Genomic DNA, 10,680 nt, shown 5'->3' on the forward strand with positions numbered 1-10,680 from the left:
ATAGTGGGGCAGTGGAACAGGTTGCCCAGAGAGGTTGTGGATGCCTCATCCCTAGTGGTGTTCTAGTCCAGGTGGAATGGAGCTTTGAGCAACCTGATCTAGTGGAATGTGTCCTTGTCCATGGTGGGGGGGGGGAGGTGGAAGTAGATGGTCTCTAAGTGTCCCTTCCAATAAAAAAAAATTATGATTCTCTGAAAGTCCTACTCACCTTGGCTTGCTTTCTCCTGTCAATGAAGCTCTTGCCTTTACCTTACTGGTGAATGACACTCCCGTGTGTAAGATTTCACCTCCTGGTACTGAAGTGGGACCTGATGAGACACTGGGAAGTGCATTGCACATAGATTGCTCTTCATATCCATTTGTGCATGCACAGAGTCAAAATCCCTTTGCTGAAGTCATAAAACCCAGTGATATGTCATGGCTGTCTAGTTTTGTGCTTACAGCTCTCAAGTCCCCACTTCAGTCAGGTACATATAGCACACAGGAGCACAGGGCTAGGAGCATTATTAGTGTTTGTGTTTCTTCCTGAACATCAGTGACTATGTAGATACCAGACATATCCTAATGAAGCTCCTGAAGGAAAAATAGCCCCTTCTCTTTGCTTTTGAAGGAGAATAGTTTCAAGAGGATGATGGGAGTCAGCAAAGCAACCTTCAGCCTTGGAACTCAGCACAAAGGCTGGTCTGGTTGCCCAATGCTGCTACCTGCTGTACAAACATCTTACTACCAGTCAGAAATGATCCTCAGGTTTTCAAATTTGTTTAATTTGGAGCAAGTCTGTTTTTTAACTACACTGAGATTAAAGAAATACACCTCCTGCTCTAACTTGAAGATCTGGCCTTAGTTAGGGACAAAATACACTACAAGATAGATACAAGATTCTAATTTTTGCTTCCTCAGATTTGGGTATTGAATCAAACAGAACTGGCCATGGACCTGGGATATTGAGAGAAGATCTCCAGTAATCTCAGTCTAGAACAGGTGTCCAAGACAGGATGACCACCTCTTTCTTATTAAACACTAGATGATCAGACTCAGAGTACATGTCCATATATTCTTGACCTAGTTATTCTACCTTTCTCTGTCCTAGTGAAAGGAGATATTTTGGCCAAATAAGAGCTTGGCAGTTACAGCCTATACATTTGGGAATCTTCCCAGCACCATTAAAAATGTCATAGCTCATACCTCATAATGTTTCAGACCAACATTATTAAGCCAGCAATAGCAGTTTTGATCAGAAACACCCTTGTTCAAGAGCCAGTACAGAGAAACTTGGGCCCCAGTATTTAGGCTGAAGCCTGGATTCACAATTTTATTCTTATCCCTATCAAGTAAAGAAGCTGGAGGATGCAATATTTAAATGTATCAAACACAGGAATGCACAGGAATGTGTGGATGTGGATATATACATACATTCCTTGGCCATCCAAGGAAATGCTGTTTGTATGGAAAACAGAACCAATATTCCTTAGGGCTAAGTGGATGGTGCATGTGGTGTTCTCAGCACACTGCCCTGTATTTCCCCACTGGAGATGTGCAAGTTATCTCCTGGCATTTGATTAGCCAGTGCCAGCTGACTGATGCAACTTGGTCCTACTTATATTGAAAGGAACCAGATGGCTCCTGCAAAGCAACTTTAAAGATAAAGGTGACATTGGGAGGTAAAAAAAGGCTTTGGAAACTGATGCAGCACATGGATGTGCCCAGAGTTATGTTACTACATCCTGTCAGAATATATACATCAGCCTATTTTTGGTAATCTCAGAAAAAATTCCAGATCACAGCTTTGAATGTCAATTGCATATAAAGCCTGTCACCATTCTCTGGTTCTCCTGAAACTTGGCAGGTGATCAAACCCCTACCCATTGGATAAATAGTCAGAGAATATGGTTTTGGTATTTAGTTCAGAAAGACACTTGGAGTGACACAGAACCAGAAAAGCAATTGACATCTTTGAGTAAAAACTACCATAGCTTTACTCAGCTTTCCTCTTAATATTCTCTAATTTTGTAAAAGTTTCTGAAAAACCACAATCATATGTTTCTAGCTCCAGTGAACCCAAAACATGCAAGGACTAAAAAATACAAAGCGTAATAGATAGGCAAAATATTAACAAAGAAAGAAAGAGTAGATGATAGTGGGGAAGAAGAATGAAAAGAATTAATATTCCAGTTCATACAGCACTATTATTATGTTTTCATTAACTCACAAAATTAGTTTGGATTCAGCAAGCTGTCACTTTGCATTCATAAAGATGAAAAATAATTGCATTTTAAGGCTTGTTTTGGCTTCTGACTTTCATTTGATTTTTTTAACCAATGACAAAAAAGAGAAATAGGGTAATTATGTAAATATTCTAGACCACAATAGCTAAAAAATATTCATTTCACCTTTGTGTGCAAAAGACAGGGAAATCTTTCTCCAGTTTTTAAACTACTTGATAGGATGTTGAAAGTGTACACGAACTCAAAAGGAAACTTGACAAAACCATGAAAAGATATCCGTCAAAGACTTGTTAGATACGTCAGCTCTTCTGACTCGTGGTTATTTGTTAAAAAATTGCAAGACACAGAGAGAATGCTGCTGTCCTCTTGTTGCCTTCTCCCCAGGCTCCTGCTACAGGCACTGCTTGAGGGAAAATGGACCACTGGTCAAGGTCAGACAGATCTTTGGAGCAGCTGGAGGAGTGGCAGTGGTATTGTGTGTGTTTCCAGACTGAGGGATTAATGAGCTCACTGCTAATGTTGAAACCAAGTGTGCAACCTCTGTCTTCAGGAGAACTGCAAAACTTGCCACTCAGCTAACTCCTAAACCTAAAAAACAGCAGAACCCTGTGGCTTCCTAAAATGTCCCAGTTCATCTTCACTGAGGAACTTCATCTTCCAGGCAAACTTTATTAGCCCATACTTTCAGTGGTGGTTTGGCAAGGGTCTTTATCCACTTGCATAATTCCAGTAGCATCTTGATTCACAAGGTGTTTTTTTAATAGAGAAAAAATGTTTTATTTAAAGCACACAGGATGGAAAAGCTTTACCCCTGATCTCCTCTGGACATTTAATAAGAAGAAATGGTGATATATATATTCATGGCCTGTTTCAACATCTGGCAACAATAGAAAGAGATGGACACAATCAAAATTGTGCCCACTTTCTGCAGGCTGGGGAGAATTTACAGTAACATATACTCATTATATTGTTAATATAATCAGCTTTGATTCATTGTAAACCTGCCCTACTTGACTGAAGAGTCTGGAAAGTATGAGGTCTTCAGGGTTATACAGAAACTGTAAATCATTTGCATCCTTATGTCTTTCAATTTATGTTTTTGTGAAAACCAATAAAAAATAAAATAACAGAATTCCTGGGTCATATATAACACATTCTTTGTGTTCCTTGAAATTGAAGATAGCATCTGTTTTAGGAAAGGATTGTGCTTGGTGAAAAGGCTGCTGCTGGTAATTTGAAATTAAGAGGCTTCAAGATAACTTATTTGGGGATTTTTTCTTGTTCATCTTCTGCCCTATTTCTGTCCCAGGGACTTATAATAAAAGTGTTGATGAAACCACTTCCCTGCAGTGGAAAGTAGGGTATTGCTGGGCTCTGTGGGAGCACAGAGTTGCCAGGGCCACTCCACGGTGAATGACAGGTTGTTTCCCTCCCAGCTCTAGAGCAATGGGTTAGATGTATCAGCACAGGGAGATTTGGGGTAGAGGCAGCACACTTCAGATGATTAAATGAGTGGAAACATGATGATTATCAGATCATGGTGATTATTGACTTAGTAAGACAGTATGTCATCTGCTCTCTTTAAATACTGATTTTCTGGAACATCTCAGCCCTTGGCTTGGAGCAATGCTGATGAAGTGGTACTTTGAGACAAATGGGAGATCTTGCTAAAAAGAACTTTTTTGGCTGATTTTTTGTGTGAGTGTGCGCGTTTGTGTACCTTTCTTTTTTGTGTGACTGGATTTTAAACACTAGGTGTCAGTCAGTCACCTCTCAAAGGCATGCTCTCAAGACCGAGCACATTCCTCTTTGGCAGCAAAAACTTTTAAAGAGATAATGTACAATAATATACACATTAAATAATTGCAATCATGCCAAAGTCAGGTGAGACAATTATTCCATAGAGCTGTTTAGCAGCCAGACAGATCCCAGAACCTGGAAATGTCAAGAAAGCCCTTTTGTAGAAAGAGTCTTGCACACTCTGTGGTATTTACCTTGTCATGATAAAAATATGTGTTAATCTGTTGTCTAATGCTACAGATGGCGAATAAATTCCTATTTCTTTCACCCATTTTTCTTCAGCTTCTGTACCATTTCTAAAAAAATTGTGTTTCAAAAGAAAGCACACCCATCCTGACCTGTGGATGTTACCACAGAGCGTTTTTGGCATATACAAACTTATGCCTGCAACAAAGCTGCTGTGACAGACAAGGGCTGTTAAAGGAAAATGTTTATATTGACAACAGTTTGAATATTTCTCCTTTTGCCAGTTCTCCAAACATGACATTTTCACAGTGTCAGGCTGCAGCAGGAGCCACAGGACTCAATAGATCAGGCCTCTCAGGCACCTCCACACTGAGGATCTCCAGATTTTGGATTTGGATTTTAGTGATCTGGTACCTCAAGAGATGCTCATAGCAGAGCTGTCTCTGTAGAATAATGGTATAATAAGAGGAACTGTTTGCTTAAGCACTGTTGTGTGACTACAGACATACTGCCTCAGGATCCAAGCTCATTCAGCTCTCAGCACAAATGTCTAGGATACTTCTGCTGTGTGACTTGGGCACAGGACTTTCTCTTTGGATTGCACCATGGACCTGTCCCAAATACTCACAGCTCCACTAGATGTCAGGACACATGTATCCTCTGGGTCATTTAAACAGTTTCTGTAATTTTATTTTGTAGGTAGTGAGGTTTTTTATTAATCTCTTCAGCTACAGTTTGATTCAGTAATCCCAATAGTACTCTAAAAATCTATTATCATTCTCGAAACACATTCAGACTGTCTTTCCTGGAATCATATACGCGTGTAATTTCAAATACTGAGCTATTAAGACAATGCCACTGTGTAGCTTGAATGGAAATTTACCCTAGAGTGCACAAAGAAATGTATTTTACAATTACGATCTTTATTCTTTTATATATATATTTAAAATTACTGCATCCCTGCTGTGAGGCTCTGAGGAGAAATGTCTTTTATGATATGCTGACTCCATAATATACATTTTTTTCACCCAGCCTGTGATATCCTAAGTTGCTAGGCTTGCACTGCTCTTGACTGTCTGATCCTGGAGTACTAAAGGTTGGATTACTGTAGCTCTCTCCATGTGTCAGTCCACAGATTCAAGGACCAGGTATTGACTGAAGTCATTACGTTAGATAAGGCAGGTAACAACTGCCCATCTAAAAGAACAGAGCTGGATTTTGCAGTGCTCTGTATTTTATAATAGAATACATCCATGTGCAGGGCTCCCCCAGGAGAGCAGTTGCCTTTCAACCCACTCTTCACTCACCCTGACTGAGCATAGGTCACTGCAGAAGGAGAGGGGACTGGAGAACCAGCCTCTTTGATGTCTAAATCATCGCTCTGTTTGGGTCTTTTTTATTTTATTTCATTTGTTTGATCTCACATCAGGACTTTAGCAATTTTTTTTCCCTGGTGGTAGAAAGAAACAGCAATGAATGAGTTCCTCATCTCTGTGCCTCTCTTCCTACTGTGATCACTTCCTTGTTCCCTTTACTTCAGGATACTTTTGCAGCTGAATATCATCATGATGGCCATGGCATCTCCTCAAATCAATGAAAATTAGACATGTTTGTATGACAATTTTCTACCAAGATAACAGCAGCCCTGTGTGGAGTGACAAGCAAACACCTACTCCCAGATTCATTTCACTCAAGGCGAATCTGTTAGAAAACCAGAACATCCCCAAATCCCATGGAGAAAGACAGGCACCGCCAAAGGATGGCTCATGCCACATGAGGATGAATGTTTTCTTCTAATTTTCTCCCTGGATTTTCCCTCCCTCTTGTTCCCACTCCTACTGCAAGATCTCTAGTTGAACACATAAACTTTGTTGAAAATAAATAAGGGAAAAGCACTAGTAATTATATCAAATAGCATAAATAGAAAACATAGTTAAAGTGTAGAAAATACAAAGATGGAGGAAACATTATAGTGATAAGAAGAGAATGGCTCTCAGGTGCCCTCTGTGTTCAGACCTGTCTTCTTACCCACTAGTTTTCAAGTCCTGTTATTTTTATAATTCTTTTGTGAAATTGCAAGACTGATAACCATCACCAAAAATGTCCTCTGAGTGCCTGAAATGGTTGTTTATGACTCTGTCTGAAGTCAGTCCAGAGAAGTGGATGAAGTTTGAACTCATTTTCTGCTTGAAGCCCAAGACTGACAGGGTGTCACAAGTGTTGTCTTCGTCCCACTTGGAACCAGATCATGTGCTACTAAGCTGATTTGATCTATGAGGTGCAGTCATAAGCAAAAATTATATCCTTCCAAATTATCATGTGGATCTTTTGTTCCAAAATGACTATGCAAAACTCAAATTGGTGTTTTACTGCTGAAGTAGAGCAAAAGAACTCTGCTGTACCCAAAGAACTCTGCATTCTTTGCCTATGTGGACCCTTTCATGGTTATGAAGGTTGAATGAATTGGCCTGACCTGTCCCTTGATGACTACTTCTTTAATGTTTGTGAACACCGAATACTTATCAGGCTTTTACTTTCAGACAAACTGTAGCTGAATCTGACAAGTAGGATTAAGAAAAAAGAGGTGACCAAGAGACATAGGTCTGTATACACACACAGCAGGATCAATCCAACTTCATTTACCTAGTAAATCAGGCTCAAAGTTTTTGAAGACACACTGTTATTCTAAAAAATGAAATAATTGGAATACTAAACACATGCACATGATCTGACCTGTAAATAGGTTGGTTTCATTTATTTAACTCCATTAAATCAGTCTCATGCATACTAAGCTATCTTCAGCTAATTGAGCTGATTGGTATGTTTCATACTTCATAGCTGTGAAGAATAAATTTTATTTTTGTAATCAGTAGAGAATAAAAAAATTCACTAATTTTTTTTCTCTGTTTGAGGTCTTTCCTTAAGTGGAACTGAGTGAATGGGCTCTCTGAAAAACAAAATCAATTGTTTTACAAGGCATCTAAAATCAGGAAATTGTCAAGGAAACCAAATGAGATAAACAATGAGCTGCTTGGAAATAACATGGGTTTGTTAAACATCTGCTTTAAAAAGTACATAACTCATTACTGTGGTTGCACACATCCTAAAGATGTGTTCAGCTCTGTCATTAAAATATAATTTTTGCACTTGTGCTGCATGCAAATCAAATAATTATGAAATCTTTATGAGGACATACCAACCTTGCTCTCAAAGAAATTGCAATAGCAAATGAGTATGTGGAATTTCTTTAGTCCATTGAAACACTGGGAAGTACATGGAGTTCTTGCAGAATGTCTGGCTGTTCAGAACAACAAGGTAAAAACCATGATCAGAATCCAGCCTCATCCACAGAAGGAGAGAGAGGTAGGTGCCCTCTGAGAATGACAACAGAATGAAGATCTATTTTTCTTGGCTTAAAAGGCCAGTATAATTGTGCAAGCAGGAACTATTTCAAAACAAATCTGAAGCTCTTGAAACAAGTGATATTTAAATAATGCAGAATCACATAGTATAAAAGATTAAAGTATATTCATTTTGGTTATCTGGCTGGGATTGGTTGTCTGGTTTTGGTTTTTTTTTCTGTTTTGTTGCTTCTTTTTTTCCAAAGCCAGATGATACATGATATAAAGCAGCAGTTTGATTTGTTGAATCATAACACAAACATCCTGCCAAGACAAACTGATGATCTATCTACTTTTTTGTGATGTAGTTGTATGTGTATGCTTTATTTTCTAGTTCTGAAGAATTCTTGGAATTACTAAGGTAAAAAAGAGTAAACCAGAATATATTATAATAACTTTGCAAAACTTCATGGTGTAACAGTGGCTCAAAAACTTCCTGCAGGTTTGTTTGTCCAGCCTAGAAGCATAAAATACATCTTGAAATGGAAAGGCAAGAGAGGTAAAATGTGCGAAGCAGCTCACACCTGAGAAAGAACTACGTGGCCTAGGGTCCTTCAGCCTGGAACAGAATAAGTGGAAGGCTGGTCATACTGGTTATAAACGAAACATCTGGCTATAAACTAAACCAATCAGATGCTTCTCCTCCAACAACATGCATTGTTAATCATTAAAAACCTTTTCTAAGGAGTGCTATGGATATTGATGAGCGTGGGTTCAAAAGGTGATTCAAAAATCCCATACAGTAAGCCCTAATTCACCAAGAACTGTCAAACACACTTCCGTAACCCAACAAGCCACTGAGCTACTGTCCTGTTTTTGGCTAGGATAGACTTATTTTTCTTCGCAGCCAACCAGAGAGGAGGAGGTTGCATGCTACATTTAACATCTTTCCTTTGGCCTTTCCTGGTCTGCCAGCTGGAGGATTGGTTGGTTTGGCCGTGCCAGGTGTCCTCCTCACCTGTACTGGGTCCTCGCTTTGGCATAGGGTTTTCCAGACTGGATATGGAGTGGCTATGGATCTGCCCTGTCTGCCTGGGGAGGAGTGGGCTTTTGGGAGACCAAGCCCTGCTCTCCCTGGGAGGGAATAGAGAAGAGATTTGGAACAGAGACCCTACCTCTTTTTGCTTGTACACCTCTTGGCAAGGGGAAGAAAATATTCAGTCTTTGAAGTGTAGATAAGCTTATCACCTTAGACAGGAGTATGAATAGGTGTGGCCTGTATTTTCTTCCTGGAATCTGCTCACTGAAAGGCTGTAGAAAGTTCCTAAAAATGGTGATCATTAAAATATAACCTGGCACAGTAAAGATGTAATACAGAACAGCCGTCCATGATTTTGTGCAGGGACACATGACCTTCTGTGGCCCTTTTTAATGGCCACACAGGCAGGGCCATTACAGCTGGGTTGTGGGTGCAGGCACAGAACTAGCTGCAGCAGCTTCCATCTCTGCAAGTGAATTCAGAGTGTGTCACCCTGAACCGGAGGGCACATTTCATCTTTTGACTCCCTCCTCTACCTTCTTACTTTCCCCTTGGAAAGAAAAGTGCTGCCTGAGCATGAATGTGGAACAGACATTTTGTTCAAAACAAAACTTTAAACTTGCTCAATGTGTTCTGCTTTCACTGTTTTGCTGATTGATGAAGGAGATAATAAAATTTGAGATAAGAGAAAAAAGAAAAAAAAATCCATCTTGATCTGTTTGTTTTCTCCTTGTAAGTAGTTTGTATTACATGTCACTAAACTTTGTTTCTCTTTCTTAATGTGACATTGATTTCAGCAGAATTTATTAGTTTCATTTCTTATTGTCCAGTTTATCACCCCTACTAATCTGAATTTATTAATGCCTAATTTATGGTTGTATTCTAACACAGAACTGAATAGATCATGAGCATGAGTAACAATATGTTTGCTATCCATGGTGAGAGGGATGGCAGAGATGGGCTGCATCCACCCACAGGTCTCCTTGCAGGATAAGTTGGGTTTCTTTAATCAGCAAAAGAGTGATGAAAATATTGTCTTTCATAGTTTCATGGCTGATAACTGAAGGATGGGGAGAAAAACAGAAAAATTCCCCTTCACAGGCTCGCACCAAAGTCCACAATTTACATCAGGGTAAAGTAAGAAAAAAACTGAAGCAATTCCATTATAGTATTGCTTTCCACTCATAAGTGAACCAAGAAGCCTCTGCTCTGAAAGCCACTCAGATAAAGCAACATAACTGGGTTTATGTGGGAGGGGGGCAGAGGAGCAGCAGAGTTGGGAAGCCTGTATTTATTGCTTCTAAATCTCTTAAAGATAGAATTTTGAAGTGCTTGTTAGCTAGCTTTAGAAGTGCTTTTAATTGACAATGCAAACTGATAGACATGTGACATTCCAACCTTTTGTGAATGTGCCATCCCAGGAAGCCCTCTTTAGTTAGAATCTCCACACCTAGTTTTTATGACTACTCTACATCACTGAAGCACCTTCTACAGTAAGGGACCGGGACTGAGCAAAGGATTGGGTCAGACAGTATTTCATTGTAGTTATCCATGGATTCATTAAATTCTCTGTAGCTGAGTGGGTTTCAGAAAGGAAAATCATGGAATAGAACTAACTATGAAATGTCAATGTGTCATAGAAACTACATTGCTTCCTTTCATATGCACCAGGAACTCTGTAAGACCCAAATACAAAATCAAAGGAGAAAATTTTCAGGAAAAGCAGATACAAATTTTCAGCCAAATTTTCCATCCCATTATCACATTTTAAACAGAAGTAAATAGAAAGTATAATTTTGAAAAGATGTTCTTTAACAAAAGCAGAATCCTTCTTTGTAGTTCAAAAAATATGATCTTTCCATGAGCCCTCTACTCGCCCTTTCCAGACTCCCTTCTAAAAAATACTAAGGAAAAAAAAGACCCTAAATACATGTTCTTCCTCTTTAGATCTCACTTGATAAAAACCGTCATCCTCCATTCTCCATATGCCTGCTGGTCATGGCCATCAGAAAGTTAATATTGTTACCAGAAATGAGCTCAACTGAACTCAAAACATGTGTTTGTCTGTACAAGAGCCTTTTAGAGATCT

Source organism: Prinia subflava, chromosome 3 (genome assembly GCF_021018805.1).
Source record: "Prinia subflava isolate CZ2003 ecotype Zambia chromosome 3, Cam_Psub_1.2, whole genome shotgun sequence".
Lineage (NCBI taxonomy): Eukaryota > Metazoa > Chordata > Aves > Passeriformes > Cisticolidae > Prinia > Prinia subflava.